Raw genomic sequence first — 16,032 nt, forward strand, 5'->3', positions numbered from 1 at the left:
AATAAAAATTGCCAGAAGTGAAAAGTGTCAGATAAAAAGTCTAGAACTATCCATAGATTAAATCTGGATCTGTAGTCTGGTACTTGCCACTTAGCTCCACTCTCTATAGTAATAAGGCATCCATCGTTCCATTATTCAGCCCACCGAACAACAATTTTGTTTTTCTGATTGTATCATTCCGTTGCATAGTAACTGCCTGGTGATGCAAATATTGTACTATTTTACTAAGGAGGATGGCATTACCATTAAGCCATATTGTACAGCTGCATATCTTAAGGAAGTATAATTAATTGTTGGATGTGAGGTCCGTCAGTTATGCAAAAAACCGTTTTTCTCAGTACCCAAACATGTTTCGGCACGACTGTGCCATCATCAGTGGGTTTTTGTTTTTATTTATTCTTTACATTTGGTGTGCATGAATTTTCTGGATCACTTGTGTGCTAATGACTACAGGTAGCTTGTCATGTTTTCATGTGGCAAGCACTTCCATTCTCTGCATCATGCTGAGGTGTTGTGATGTACACATAACTATAACAGGTATTTTCCCCAAATAACATAATAAAACACTTTTCACTTCACCAGAACACAGTGTGATTGTGGTTTGTTATCAATTAACAAACCACAATCACACTGTGTTCCGGTGAACTGAAAAGTGTTTTACTACGTTATTTGTGGAAAATACTTGTTATAGTTACATGTGCATCATAACACCTCAGCATGATGCGGAGAATGGAAGTGCTTGCCACACAAAAACATGATAAGCTACCTGTAGTCATTAACATACAAGTGATCCAGAAAATTCATGCACACCAAATGTAAAGAACAAATAAAAACAAAAACCCACTGATGAAGGCACAGTGGTGCTGAAACATGTTCGGGTACTGAGACAAACGGTGTTTTGCATAACTGGCGGACCTCACATCCAACAATTTTAACTGCAAACATGGCCAATACAAGGAGCTGCAAATCAAAATGAAGTATAATTAATGGCTGTAGCTTCCCTATTCTTTCAGTACCAGTATAGGAAGGCTGTGCTGAGTAATATTACATGCCCACATCTCAGGCAGTTACTCTGACTAACACCCAAGCAACTTCTGAGAAGACTGCTGCATCTCTTCAGGAACCGTACGCTAATCTGGTGTCTCTTCTTGAATGTGGCTGCAACTAAAGTACGGCTATACGTATCATTGAGGAAAGGAACCAACTCCACCACTGAAGTGTCCTTGGATCTGTAGGAGAGGGTGAGGGTTGTTTGGGGGAGGAGACCAAACAGCGAGGCCATCGGTCTCATCGGATTAGGGAAGGATGGGGAAGGAAGTTGGCCATGCCCTTTAAAAGGAACCGTACCGGCATTTGCCTAGACCGATTTAGGGAAATCACAGAGAACTTAAATCAGGATCGCCAGATGCGGGATTGAACTGCCATCCTCCCGAATGCGAGTCCCGTGTGCTAACGACTGCATCACCTTGCTCAAGGAGAGAGTGAACTTCCAGTAAAAAATGAGTAGAATTTTGAAAGACAATGATGACATTGTGCTATTACCTGTTAATATCCAAAGCATGAATAGGCTACAGGGCTACAGTGAGAGGGTTGCCATCCTTATTTTCTTATTTTTGGCATTGCAAGTAAGTTTTTACTTGAATACAGTACATACATAACAAACTTCTTGATTGGTTGGTTGGTCTGCAGTAAAAAGGAACCAAACTACAGGGTCATCAGTCCCTTTTTCCTGACACAAGCAAGGCTCAAGGTACAAGAACACCCAACACCACACATCAAGTGGGTTTTTACAGGGTCTGAGCACTGGAATGATGGTGCTCTCCCACCATTGTGATGGAAAGATGCCATCGCACCAGATCCAGTTGAAGATGACAAGGAGATGTCACTTGTAATCGGGTGAGAGTTGTTTTTCATCTGACTGTGGATCCAACCTGGCCCAGGAGCTTTGTTGGGGAAATGTGCAAAGACACTGAGGAGCTCCCACTCTGTAAATGGATCAATATAGGGTTCACTGTGATGTTCAGTGAACGAGAGGGCTTTCCTTTCCATCCGCCGTTTGAGGTTGCGAAATGCTAGGGTATAATTCTCTAACATGGAGGCTCAAGCACAGTACTCGGCAATCGCGTTTGCATCGGTAGATAACATGCCACTGATGTTAATGACAGTAACACCTGTCAGGGTCTGGTACCCACAAACATGTCTGATCTTCGTCCAGACTTGGGAAGGTGATGTACAGCACTCAATGGTCGAGACGTACCTCTCCCAACTCGCCTGTTTCCATCGTTTTATACTCTGGTGAATGCAGGCACTGAACTGTTTAAAAGCTATTAGGTGCTCTTGGGAAGGGTGCCACTTATGTCGCTGTAGAGCTTGCTGGCACTCTTTAATGGCCTCAGCTATTTCCAGCGACCACCAAGGTACTGACTTTTGCGGGTGGGGGGGAATCAGTGGTGACAGCAGAGGTGAAAGCTTCGCAGTCTGCCTTGTTTAAAGCCCATCTTGGATCTTGGTAGACATCCAGGGGAATGGCACTGGGGGAGTGACAGGAAGATGGGAAAGATGCCATCGCACCAGATCCAGTTGAAGATGACATGGAGATGTCACTTGTAATCGGTCATTGTGGGCTTTCCAGTGGACAGATGGGAGAAGTCCTGGGCTGCAGAGGGATAAATCAATGGCTGAGTAAGTGCCATGAACCACATTGAAATGTATGGGGGCCCCAGTATTTAAGAGGCAGAGGTCGAGTTGAGACAGGAAAGTTTCGACATCTCTACCTCGGCCAGTAAGCACAGTGCCATCCCACAAGGGGTTATTGGCGTTAAAATCTCCCAAAAGTAGGAAAGTTTTAGGTAATTGATAAATCAGTGCAGCCAATGCATTCAGGGGCACTTCACCATCTGGAGGAAGATATACGTTGCAGACAGTCATTCCCTGTGTCATCCTTATCCTGACAGCCACAGCTTCAAGAGAGGTTTGAAGGGGCACAGGTTCACTGCATACTGAGTTCTTCAAGACATAGACACACATTCCATGTGACACTCTATTATAGTCGCTATGGTTCTTGTAATATTCCCTTACCACTTACAACCATATGGAAGACAATACAGTGAAGATCTTTGATAATGGGCTAAATTTTGCACCCTTTCCAAAAATGATGTCAATAGTAGAATACATCAGCTCCATGGATCACATTGCAGCTTCACTGCACCCAGAAGGAGCAGAAGAGTTTAGACACAATGCTTATAGAGCACTTACCAAAGAGCCAATGTTAATTTCCACATCTCCAAGAACGAGCAATCTACCACTAAACAAGGGCAATGTAGTGGTCCTAATGTCATGTGTGGCCTAGAATAAAAATATTTTCGATCTTTGGAATGACATTGCCTGTAAATAATATCAGAATAGGGAAGAGTAGTTGCTACTCACCATACAGTGGAGACGCTGAGCTGCAGGGAGGCACAATAAAAAAAAACTATCAGAAAGTGAACTTGCGGCCCACAAGGCCTTCATCGGAAATAGACAACATAGAAACACACACACTCATGCAAATGCAACTCATGCACATATGACCACACTCTCTGACTGCTGACGCCACACTGTGAACAGCAGCACATAATGGGAGAAGTAACAGGATGGTGGAGGTAAGGAGGAGGCTGGGGTGTGAGGCGGTAGGGATAGCAGGGAAGGGGTGGCAGATGGTAAAGTGCAGCTTGCGAGAGCATACAGGAATGAGGCAGAGAGAGTGTAGGGCAGCTAGGGGTAGTCGAGAGGTTCAGTGCAGGGGGGGAGGGAGTTAGCGGCAAAGGAGAGAAGTAAATAGACTGTGTGTGTGTTGGTGGAATAGAGGGCTGTGAAGTGCTGGAATGGGAACACTTAAGGAGCTCGATGGGTAAGGACAATGACGAACGAACATTGAGGCCACCAGGCTTACGGAAACATGGGATATGTTGCAGGGAGTGTTCCCACCAGTGCAATTCAGAAAAGCTGGTATTGTTGGGAAGGATTCAGATGGCACAGGCTGTGAAGCAGTCATTAAAATGTAGATCATCATGTCGGGTGGTATGTTCAGCAACAAAATGGTCCAGCTGTTTCACAGTCACAGTTTGTTGGTGGCCATTCATGCAGACAGACAGCTTGTTGGTTGTCATGCCCATGTAGAATGCAACACATTGGTTGCAGCTTAGCTGGTAAATCACATGCCTGGTTTCACAGGTAGCCCTGCATTTGATGGGCTGTGTGATGCTTGTGAGCGAACTGGAGTTGGTGATGGTTGGAGGATGTATGGGACAGGTCTTGCATCTAGGTCTATCACAGGGATATGAGCTATGGGGCACAGGGCTGGGAGCAGGAGTTGTATAGGGATGGACGAGAATATTGTATAGGTTCAGTAGGCAGCGGAATAGCACTGTGACAGTGGTGGGAAGGATAGTGGGTATGACTTTTCTTATTTTAGGGAACGACAAGAGGTAGTTGAAACCCTGACGCAGAATGTGAGTCAGTTGCTCCAGTCCTTGGTGGTACTGAGTCACGAGGGGAATGCTGCTCTCTGGCCAGATGGTGGGACTTTGGGTGGTTATGGGTAAATGGAGAGACGAGGCAGGGGGTGAGTCACGAGGGGAATGCTGCTCTCTGGCCAGATGGTGGGACTTTGGGTGGTTATGGGTAAATGGAGAGACGAGGCAGGGGGAACCAATTTTTGTAGAAGGTTGGGAGGGTTATTATAGTCTGTGAAGGTCTCAGTGAGACCCTCAGTATACTTTTAGAGGGACTGCTCATCACTTCAGACGCAATGGCAGGTGGCTAGGTTGAATGGAAGTGACTTCTTGGAATGGAATGTGTGGCAGCTGAAATGGAGATATTGCTGCTGGTTGGTACATTTTGTATGGACAAAGGTACAGACAAAGTCACCTATGAGGTGGAGGTCAACATCGAGGAAGGTGGCATGATGGGTTGAATAGGACCAGGTGAAGTGAACAGGGGAGATGGTGTTGAGGTTCTGGAGGAATGTGGACAGGGTGTCCTCATCCTCAATCCAGATCATGAAGGTGTCATGAAGAATCTGAACCAAGTGAGGAGTAAGAAGTTCTGGGTGTTTAGAAGTGGTTCCTCTGGATGGTCCATGAATAGTTTGGCATAGAATGGGGCCATGTAGGTGCCCATAGCCATATCTTGGATTTGTTTGTAGGTAATGACTTTAAAGGACAAATAATTGTGGCTGGGGATATGGTTTGTCATGGTGAGCAGGAAGGAGCTGGTAGGTTTGGAATCCGTTGGGCTCTCGAAAACGTAGTGTTCAATAGTAGTAAGGCCATGGGCATTAGGGATGTTAGTGTAAAGAGATGTAGCATCAATAGTGATGAGCAGAGCAATATGTGGTAAAGGAACAGGAACTCGAGAGAGTCGGTGGATGACATAGTTGGTATCGTTCACATAGTAGGATAGGTTGCGGGGAATAGGCTGAAGGTGTTGATCTATGAGAGCAGAGATTCTCTCAGTGGGGGCACAATAATGAGCCACAATGAAGTGTCCTGGGTGTTTAGGTTTAAGGACTTTAGGAAGCATGTAGAAGGCAGGAGTGCGGGTAGTGGTAGGGGTGAGGAGAGAGATGGACTCTGGGGAAAGGTTCTGAGAAAGACTAAGGATTTGAGGAGAGACTAGAGATCCTGCTGGATTTCTGGAATGGGCTCACTGTGGCAGGGTTTGTAGGTGGATGAATCCGACAGCTGGTGGAGCCCCCCTGCCAGGTAATCCTTGCAGTTCAAAACAACAGAGGTGGAGCCTTTGTGAGCAGGTACGATTATAAGGTCAGGATCAGTTTTTAGGGGGTGGATTGCAGTTCTTTCTGTGGATGTGAGGTTAGTCTGCATGTTGAGGGATTTGGGGAATGATGGTGAAGAAAGGTTGAGATTAAGAAATTCTAGCAAGTTAACAGGGGATGATTTTGGGGCAATGGGGGCATATCACAGTTCGGTGGAGCAGCATTCAACATTGGTCTTTGTTTGAGTTTCATTGGTAGGGTTGGTGGTAAAAAAGTGTTTCCTCTTTAGGATCTGGGAGGAGAGAAGGTCTTTAACAAGTCCTGTGTGATTGAATTTGGGAGTGGAGCAAAAGGTGAGGCTTTTGGAAGGGACTGATACTTCTGCAGGGCTAAGGCTTTAAGGGGGGGGGGGGGGGGGGGGGGGAGTGCAGGACTACATTGGTGTCACTGTGGAAGGAAGGCTGGCAGCCAGAGATGGGTAATTTTATGGTGAGGCCATTTGAAGGGATTCCACAAGCCAAGCAACAACCCCAGAACAGTATATGGGACTGGGTTCTGGCTGGGGATAAGGACACTTTTCTGTATTGACGCAGATGGAAGGAGCAAGGTTCCACGGCGGAGGATAAAAATGTGTTACGAATGCAGAAATGCAAAAAGACACCCAAACACATCGGAAAAACCACAAAAAGGATGGAACGTATGAAGTATGGGGAAACGAGATGAAATCTGAGAGAGTAGGCCATGGTGAAAGGCAGAAACCAACTGAAATTGGCGTGTGAAGACACTATGAGATCAAAGAAAAAATAAATAAAAAGATTGTAATGTAGGTTGCAGGTCTGTGGGTGGTTAGTGTGACATTCTCGTAACCCTCCTGCCTCAACTTTTGTTAGTCATTGTCCTTACCCATCTAGCACCTTCCCTGTTCTCTTTCCAGCACTATACAGCCCTCTATTCCACCAACGCACCCAGAGATTTTTTACTTCTCTCCTTTGCTGCTAGCCCTCCCCCTCCCTGCCCTCCATCTAACCTCCCGACTGCACCTAGCAGCCCTACCCTATACCCACCTCGTCCTTGAATGCTCCCACAAGCAGCGCTTCACCATCCCCCACCCCTACCCTGGTATCCCTCCCCCTCCCCACCGCAGCCTCCTCCTTACCCCCATCATCTGGTTGCTTCTCAGATCATGCACTGCTGTTTGCAGTCTGGCCTCAGCAGCCAGAAAGTGTGGTCATGACTGTGTGAGTTGCATCCGTGTGTGTGTGTGTGTGTGTGTGTGTGTGTGTGTGTATGTTTTCTTTTTTTTTTTATGACAGCCTTGTTGGCCAAAAGCTCACTTTCTGACAGTCATTTTGCTGTGCAAGTCTGCGACTCAGCATCTCCATTATATGGTGAGTAGCAACTATCCTTTTCATAATATTGTTACATTCCATCTTGGATTTTCCATTGTTTGATATTGCCTACAGACAGCTAGATGTCAATCCTATAAATAAAATCAAGAACAACACTGATTCATCTCAATTACTCACACTTGCCATGTAGCATTACCAAGGGTCTTCAAACACACAGCTGTGTCACCCCACAACATGATCTTCTAAGATACACATGGAAGGCATTTCTCTAAGACCTACAATTAGTAATACTGATGCATCTACAGATCACCTGACAAAATACCTGAAACACATCCTCTGTGAATATGTGTGCAAGTGTGAATACTATAGTCACAATTCTGCTCACTTTGTGCAACATGTCCATCAACTGTGACTTCATTATATGGGTATGATGTCAGTTTTGATGTGATCTCCCTCTTTACAAGAGTACCATTTACTGAATACTCGGAACTAGTCAAGGAAATGGCCAACAACTATTTCACTGAACATTTTGGTCACATTCTGATGTTAACACATCTTCTGTTTGATGGAAAGTATTATGAGCAAACCAGTGGCTTGGGAACGGGTAATCCATTATCACCTGGCATGGTGAAACCTATATATGAAACATGTTGAAGCAAAGGCAGTAGAATCTGCCAAATTCAACATGTTTTTCTATTGATATGTGGATGACAAGTCTGTGATGCCTTTTCGAAGGAAAGAGCTTGAAGAGTTCTTGGAGCATTTAAACTCCATCCAGCTTAACAAAGTTCATGATGGAACTTGAAAATGTGCAAAGCTACCTCTCCTTGGCATGTTAGTTAGAGAAAACTGGACAGTTCCTGGGTTACAGTGTATGTAGAAAACCCACACACACTGACCTCTGTCTCCTCTATCCTAGCCACAACTATATGTCACAAAGAAGTTGGGAGCTACAGACTCTGGTCCACAGAGCTCAAACACTTTCAGATGAGGATAGCCATGCCAAAGAATTACAATACCTATGGATAGCATTCTGAAAAAATAGGTACTCACATCATCAAACTGAACGAGTTTTGGAGTCAAAATCTCGAACACCTGAGAAATGGGTTGAGACTGAGACAGAAAAAGAGAAGCTAAGAATTGCTTATCTACCTTATGTTGGCCCAATTTCTAAAATGATTGGCAGACTACCACAGAAACATGGTATCCAATGTATTTCACTTCCATCAAAACAGATAAAAAGAATCTCATATGTAATGTCAGATGTAATATAGGTCTCCGAACACTGGCTGTTTACCGCACTGTATTCAAATGTGACAAGTCTTACATGACACACAAAATTAGAATAACTGAACAGAGATGTACAGAACATCAGTGACACACCTGACTAAAATAACCAAACAAATCACCTGCCGCTGAGCATTGCCTCAACTATTACTACAAAATGAAATACAGGGAGACCAGTACTGCAGTGCAAATGTCCAGTTTCTGGGACAGAATTATCAAGGAGGCTATCAAAATAAAGGTATCAGAAAATCTAATAAATGAGAAGGGTTTCAATTCAACCACAGCTTGAAGACCAGCACTTAATTTGTTAAGAGTTTTCTGGCCATTAAATTCACCAGAGATGAGAAACAACAATAAAAAGTGCATTTCAGAGAATATTACTATGAGCTCTGGAAAACAAAAGTGTGTTGAAGGATGTGGTAGGCATCAGGAGTCAAACTCAGCTCTAATCAGCTTTTTGGGACCAGCAGATTTTAATTGTTTGGTTGGAGTACACATAACAGCACCTGAAGAAGCCTATTGGATCAGTGTTCAAAATATTGTGAAGAAAATGGAAACAGAAATTCAGCTGTATTTATCGAACCATACTATTAATGAATCCTGCTAAGGAAATCTGAGAGATCACATATACAACTGGCTTGCTGGCAACTCACCACCACCAGGAAGGGAAACTTCTGGAGAACAGAGGACAACGCACTGGTATTTGTTCATTGTGGATGCTCTGGGCACATCATTCAGTATTGTAAACTGAGAAGTGTTGGTGACTATACCACTGCAAATTGTCAAATAACAGGGCTAAGCATGCCAGCCAGGCAACTACAGATGACTACAGCCAACCTGCACACAAATCTCATCACCATTTCCTGACGTAGATCACTAATTTGCATAGTCAATCCCTATCATGATATAGAAGTTCTAATCATTTGTTCAGACACCAAAATCAGGACAGTTAAATGAAGTGACTTTCCACTGATCTGACACCAATGCAGATGAATTGTCTCCATCCACAGCAGCAGCCATGATGTTGAGAAATCAGATCAACTTATCATCGACATGTGACTTGTCCAGGCACTGATTGATTCTGGGACTTCATTTTCTGTGATACTAGATTCTTATCACTTCCAGTGAAAGAAATTTATGTTGCAAGATTCAAAGACCATTGTGTTGAAGGTTGCAAATGGAAAATACATCCTACCAACAGGAATCTGCATTGTGAAAATGATTATCAATAAAAGAACACAATCAGCTTTAGAGAGAATACAACCCAATGTGAAACACCTTATCCACCATGGGAGTTATCGCCACTCTCATCAGTCAGCACTTACATGGAGAGTCCCTGCCCAAACAATGGGTAATTCAGATGGAGGTGATGTCATCCAGCCATTAGAAAGTTCTTGGTCCTTCCCTGTAGTCCTCTGGAGGAAGAAACACAGCACATGGCACCCCTGCATCAATTACCAACAGATGAACAAAATCACCGAAAAGCCATTCCCACACATTGACAACTTGTACTGTTGGAAGGGAGTACACTATTTTCCATTATGTGTGTGCAGACTGGCTATTAGCAGATCACGGTTGATGAGGCTGACAATGTTCAAACCACTTTAGCATTTTAACGGACATCTCTTTAACTGCATTGTTGACACTGTTGTTTTCTGAAAGACATTTAAAGAGCATTTAAGTTCTCGACAATTGTGCTGAAATGCGTCCACGGTGCAAGCTTTCACCTGACTCCAAGAATGTATCTCCTCAGTGTTCAAGAAAGGAAAAACTTAGGACACCTACTTAAGATGAACAGATGACCATAGTTTGTCCTGATCCAGAAAACGTAAGTCACAACCGATTTTCAACTTCTTGACACATTTGTAACATGAGAGACTACCTCTGTATGTGCTGCAAAAACAGAAGCTTCATAAAAGATTTCAGTTGCAAGGCACAGCCTTTACAAGAATTTCTGCATGGAGACAACAAATTCTTCACCAGTCCTAGCACTTTTTGACAAGAATGCTGAAACATCACCACACACTGAAGGTAACGGGAGCAGAAATTCTCTTGTAAATCAATTAATAACACAGTACACAGCTGACCGCATCACATTTTAATGAACATTCAAATGTGTATGATGCCAATGCTTTGACTGACTCGAAAACAAGCCATCACTGCCAGATTACAGCTGCTTTATAAATGTTACCAGTAATGTATTGTGGCTAATGAAGATTACTGTGTGGCTGAATAAATATCCTTTGTCTTAATCTTCCTTTTCCTTTGTGTTACTTTACCTTTCACTTATGTATTGGATGCACCTTGTAATTTTGTGTGTGTGCATGTGTCCACATTTCTGCATGTGCATGATTTTCACATGCTCACATAAGGAAATGTGCACAATCCTAGCTTTAGGAACTATTAGTTCTTCCCTCAGAAAGGAGGGAGGTATAGATGGGGGAAGGTTAAAAAATGATGACAGGTTACTCAGACCATAGGATGAGAGGGCCCTGCCTGTAGTGAGGACGAGTGGAGATAAAGATGATGAGGGAGATGTGGCAATGAGAAAGACATCAAAGATAGTTCAGTGGGAAGTAATGTGCCAGCTTCGGTCCAGAGATGATGAGGACAGAATGAGAGGTAAAGGTGGATAGGAGGTATAGTTCAAGAAATGAATCAGAAACACAAAGAGTTAATAACGAAAATAATGACAATCTGGAAATAATGTGTCAAGCCATTCAAGGGATGGCGAAAGGGAGGCTACCTGGAGATGAAGATATGTGAACAGAAAGCCACAGGAAAATTGTTTACAGAATGCCTGTGGAGGGAGACACTTCTCCAAAAGTAGAAAAATCCTGTAATTTTTTAGCTTAACAAAATAGGAGGCAGTCATAACACAAAAAATATATATCTATCTCTCTCCTCTCCATAATTATAACATATACACTAATCACTTATAAGACACTCTTCTTTTCTTTCGCTTTGTCCTGCATCTACAAGGGGTCAACATTGTTACAATCAGGCTTGGCAAGGTTAATTTATGGGATGGCCGGGTACATCTCCTGTCGCCAATCCGTTAACCTCCCACCCTCCTCCAAAGAGGCGACGATGTGTACCATAAATGTCTGCATGTACTGTCATCCAAGTGAAAGCATGCAAATATTTTCTAAAAGTCTGCAAATCATGTAACCGTGATGGGAGTTGGATATCAGCCAAGTATTCGCCTTGTCAGACGTGGGAAACAACTAAACACAACATCCAGGCTGGCCAGCACTCCCGCCCTCATTGTTAATCTGCCAGGCGGATTTGATCAAGGGCCTGCACACCTGCTCAAATCCCAGAAATGGCACACTAACACATATGACACAGGCAATAACTTCTAAGACACAAAGGATTTTAATCAAGCCAAAGAACAAGCCAACATTAGAAGCATATGTATCACAATGAATCATTAATGAAATAATAGAACAAAGCGATGAGTTTGAATTATTGCCTTTCCTCGGAAATACGGAAGCGTCCGATCCCGGCTGTCTGCTTTGACCCATGGCGTCACAAATATGGCGGATACGACCATAAACCACGATTCCAATATGGCGCATATAAAGTCTGTACGTACACATTATGAGGACGAAAATAGATCGAAAAACAAACACACCCACTTTCCACAAAAAGCCTAATGACACTAACAGGACAAGTGCGGGAAATGGGGTGTTTTTAGGTGGGGGCAAACTAAATACAAACAAATTTAGACACCCACCCCCATACAAAACCACACAAAACGACGAAAAAACAGACATCACAAAGCTCCCCAAATACCACTAAACACAATATCATCTGGAATCGGACACTTCCCTTGACCTATATAGTTCAACAGCAGCTCCCGATCCCATAAATTAGGATCAAACACCTCCCTTGGCCTAAATAGCTCAAAAACATCTCCCGATACCAATATAAACATACACATACACACGTTGGGATCGAACACTTCCATTGACCTGCGCACTTAATTTTATTCGATTAATTTTACTAAAATTACCACACGATGTACAGCGAACAACACTAAATTAACCTTGACACAAAATTGTTAACTCACTGAAACGAATTCCACTACAAACACAGCCGACACTCGAGCAATTCTGGATAATGAGCAAAAGCAAACTGAGCCCATTACACCATACAAACGAAAACCCTGAACATACCACCAGAGAGTACAACAAACCACAACACGACGACATCTACAAACATGCCACACTCACAAACCAAACTCCGCGCCGTCATGACGTCACATACGACACCACCCTTACATCACGGGTCAAAGCCGACGCGTGGGATCGGACGCTTCTGTCGACCCCTTTCCTGGGGTTCATAACTTTTCACTAAATTACGTCAAAACCTGTATTAACCCTCAAGCAGGTGCGCCTGTGGATACAGTGCACCAACCACAAATAATAGGATTGGATTGTTTGCGGGAAGAGACCAAACAGCGAGGTCATCGATCTCATCGGATTAGGGAAGGGCAGGGAAGGAAGTCGGCCGTGTCCTTTCAAAGGAACCATCCTGGCATTTGCCTGGAGTGATTTAGGGAAATCACAGAAAACCTAAATCAGGATGGCCGGATGCGGACTGAACCGTCGTTCTCCCAAATGTGAGTCCAGTGTCCCAAATAATACAGCCTTGTATTGTTCCATTGTTGTTTTACAGTTGTGAGCCCATATCTATTCCTTCATTCTTGCTTCAGCTAACACGGTAATATTTTGTATTGTTATATGTCCAAGTGAGCACCAATAATACAAACTAAACAGCAAGCTAGGTGAGAAAAAATTTACGATAAGTGCAGTAGAATAACCCAGATTCAGAGCTAGCAGGATAATCCCACAATGAGGCAGTTGTCTACAAGATAATTAGTAATCAAATAAGCATTTGGTTTGGATCTGATGCAACTGCACTGTTTAATGCTCCGAGTGGGTCATAACAGTGGGGTAACACTTGTACCTGGCAACAAAGGGATATAATGAAAGTTTATTTTATTATTGTTTAATGAAACTGTGATTCAGCTCATTGTTTAATTATACTTGCAATAAAATACTTCATATTTGCATACATGAATATCACTGTAAAGGGCATAATAGAGGTTACTGGACAATACATTCAGCTTTGTTCATAACCTATTTACCGATGACACATGTGGGAGAAGATTGCTTATATGTCTCTGTGAGGCTGTTCGTCTGATTTTACCTACAGCGTCGAGGGATGGTATATGGGTATCAGATGAATACTCACATATTTCAAAATGAAAATCAGTTATTAGTATTTTGTAGCCAGGCTGCTGCTGTATGTACACTTCATCTTGGCTCTCTAGTTCTCAATTAGTGGTCCTGTCACTATCAACTTTACCTGTCAAACAATACTGTGTGCAGTATGCTAGTGTTTTTGTAGCTATTGATACCCACGATACATAATTTGAAATGTAGCAATATTACAACTAAACATGAGACCATATAAGGTAATTTCTCTTTCAATTTCATTTACAATAACATTTGTTACCTTAATGTATAGACACTCACTAAGAAGAAAATTCCTGTCTATGAGGAAGCAAAGCTTCTGCTCTCTGCTCCCCTGTACCTAAAAATCAGCTGTTAAGGTGGACCTGATATCTTCAGGTCTTTCAGTGCCAATGAGGTCAGATTATCCTGTATTTGTGATACATTCACCAGAGGACCGAAGAAGTGAATGGTAATTATTATATCAACTTTTCACAAATGTTGTGGATATTATAATTAGCTTTAACCTTTTTTTTTTTTTTTTTTTTTTTTTTTTTTTTTTTTTTTTTTTTTTTTAGTAGAATGAATGCCTCAACGACTTCAGACACCGAGGGTCTAACACCTTTCGACAAAAATGTTTTGTCACTTAGGTATCAGTAATAAGTTATTTTCTGTTAGTCAGTCTTTAAGTATTACTACCTGACTGTGACAGTGTTATTTTTGTTTACTAGAGATGATGTAACCACGTGTTGAGGGTGGTGTATATTTATTGTTATGCTAAACTTATGGCTTCGAACATGGGCGTAACCGCTAAATACCATTACTGTAAAGTACAACTCTCTGCATTCAACCCAATTTTCATCAAGGTCTCGATGTCTAAGGATGGCATTCCTTTTCCGCCAGTTCTCACACACCACCGAGTCGTCCGACTTTCACAACGTCGCAGTGATATTACAGGACCGTACGAAAAATTCTGCTGTTAAACTCTGTATTCGTTTATTTTATTATTAACGAACTATGCTAAAAGCCTTCCAAAATGTTCTCATGCTCACAGTCATTTTCCTTTATACACTTCCGTTTGTCGTGGCTCTGGATCGAGAAGCGCTTATTTACACAGTTAACATTCTTAGAATATCAATCCATTCACTGACCTTTATCGTTGCAAGAATGGATATATTAATTTCATGACGTGACAAATGGAAGGGAAGTGATATTTTATCACAGCAAGTGTCTCGCCTTTTTCGTAAACAAACACGACAGTTTTGACAACAGGAGCAAAGATATATCTTGTCAGCAATGCTCCTGCTAAAATGAAAAATCTGTACACAGTTCTTTTTCAGCGTAAGTTTGGAATCAATTTTATTAATTAAAAACGAAAACCACGAACACCGCAACGCTTACAGATACATATGAGAGACGATAAAAACTTTTAATGCGGTGATGGTCAGAATCGCCACATTGTTATCGAATGCGTTATGTCACACTAACACGATTCTTAACTCTCGAATTGAACAATGTTAGAGAGCAGTGTTTCTCAACCGCGCCACAAAGTGAGGATGTGACGCCAAAATTTATGGTAAGAAGTTGAGGTATTGTATTTGTATTAGTCTCATAACACACTTTACGGATCAGTACGGAGACACGTCAATTTTATCCAGTCTGCGAGTTCTTATGTTTATACTGTAACTAATGGTTTTATGTAAGAATGTGCTTATTTACTTGTAATTATTTAACAGCGGTACCGTACATGCTAATAACTGTTATATTTTCATAGAAATCAAATGTAAATTGTTTACTCAATCTTATTGTTATACTTTGCTTACCGGTATCGTAAGTTAATGGTATTCTCGCCTGTACTGTGTAACATCGCATCATCTGTGTAAGGCTGGCTGTACGTGCTTTTCCCTAAAATGCCCTACTCATGATTTTTATTGCCTTGTTTTGATATTTGTTTTATTTTGTAGTTGCTTCTCACACTTTATTGGTCTCAACGCTCGCTGCCAACAATATTTTTGTTGTTCCGTCCTGCACTTTCTATTGTTTGAATATTCCAGTCCAGTTTTGTCTCACAGATGTTAGTTGGTTGATTTGGGAGAGCAGACCAAAGGGCGAAGTTCAAAAATGATTAAAATGGATCTAAGCACTATGGGACTTAACATCTGAGGTCATCAGTCTCCTAGACTTAGAACCACTTAAACCTAACTAAATTAAGGACACATCCATTTCCGAGGCAGGATTCGAACCTGTGACCGTAACAGCAGCGCAGTTCCGGACTGAAGCGCCTAGAGCTGCTCGGCCACAGCGGCTGGCAAGGGCGAGGTCATCGGTCCCATCCTCACCGATGTCCTCCGCAGTACTGCAAATATTGTCATTGCTACGCCAATATATTTAATTA

The 16,032-nt window shown here is 42.5% G+C and overlaps 1 protein-coding gene across 1 annotated transcript in view; it reads right to left on the reverse strand.

The window, feature by feature from the left end:
• Positions 1-14,911, reverse strand: part of LOC124595359 (serine/threonine-protein phosphatase 6 regulatory ankyrin repeat subunit C-like) — a 28,243-nt gene extending 13,332 nt beyond the window's left edge. Inside the window, exon 1 of the mRNA XM_047134081.1 lies at positions 14,789-14,911. The gene's annotated coding sequence lies outside the window, so the exon portion shown is untranslated. The remainder of the gene's footprint in view (positions 1-14,788) is intronic.
• Between the last annotated feature and the right edge of the window lie 1,121 nt (positions 14,912-16,032).

The sequence above is a fragment of the Schistocerca americana genome, chromosome 1, assembly GCF_021461395.2.
Source record: "Schistocerca americana isolate TAMUIC-IGC-003095 chromosome 1, iqSchAmer2.1, whole genome shotgun sequence".
Taxonomy (NCBI): domain Eukaryota; kingdom Metazoa; phylum Arthropoda; class Insecta; order Orthoptera; family Acrididae; genus Schistocerca; species Schistocerca americana.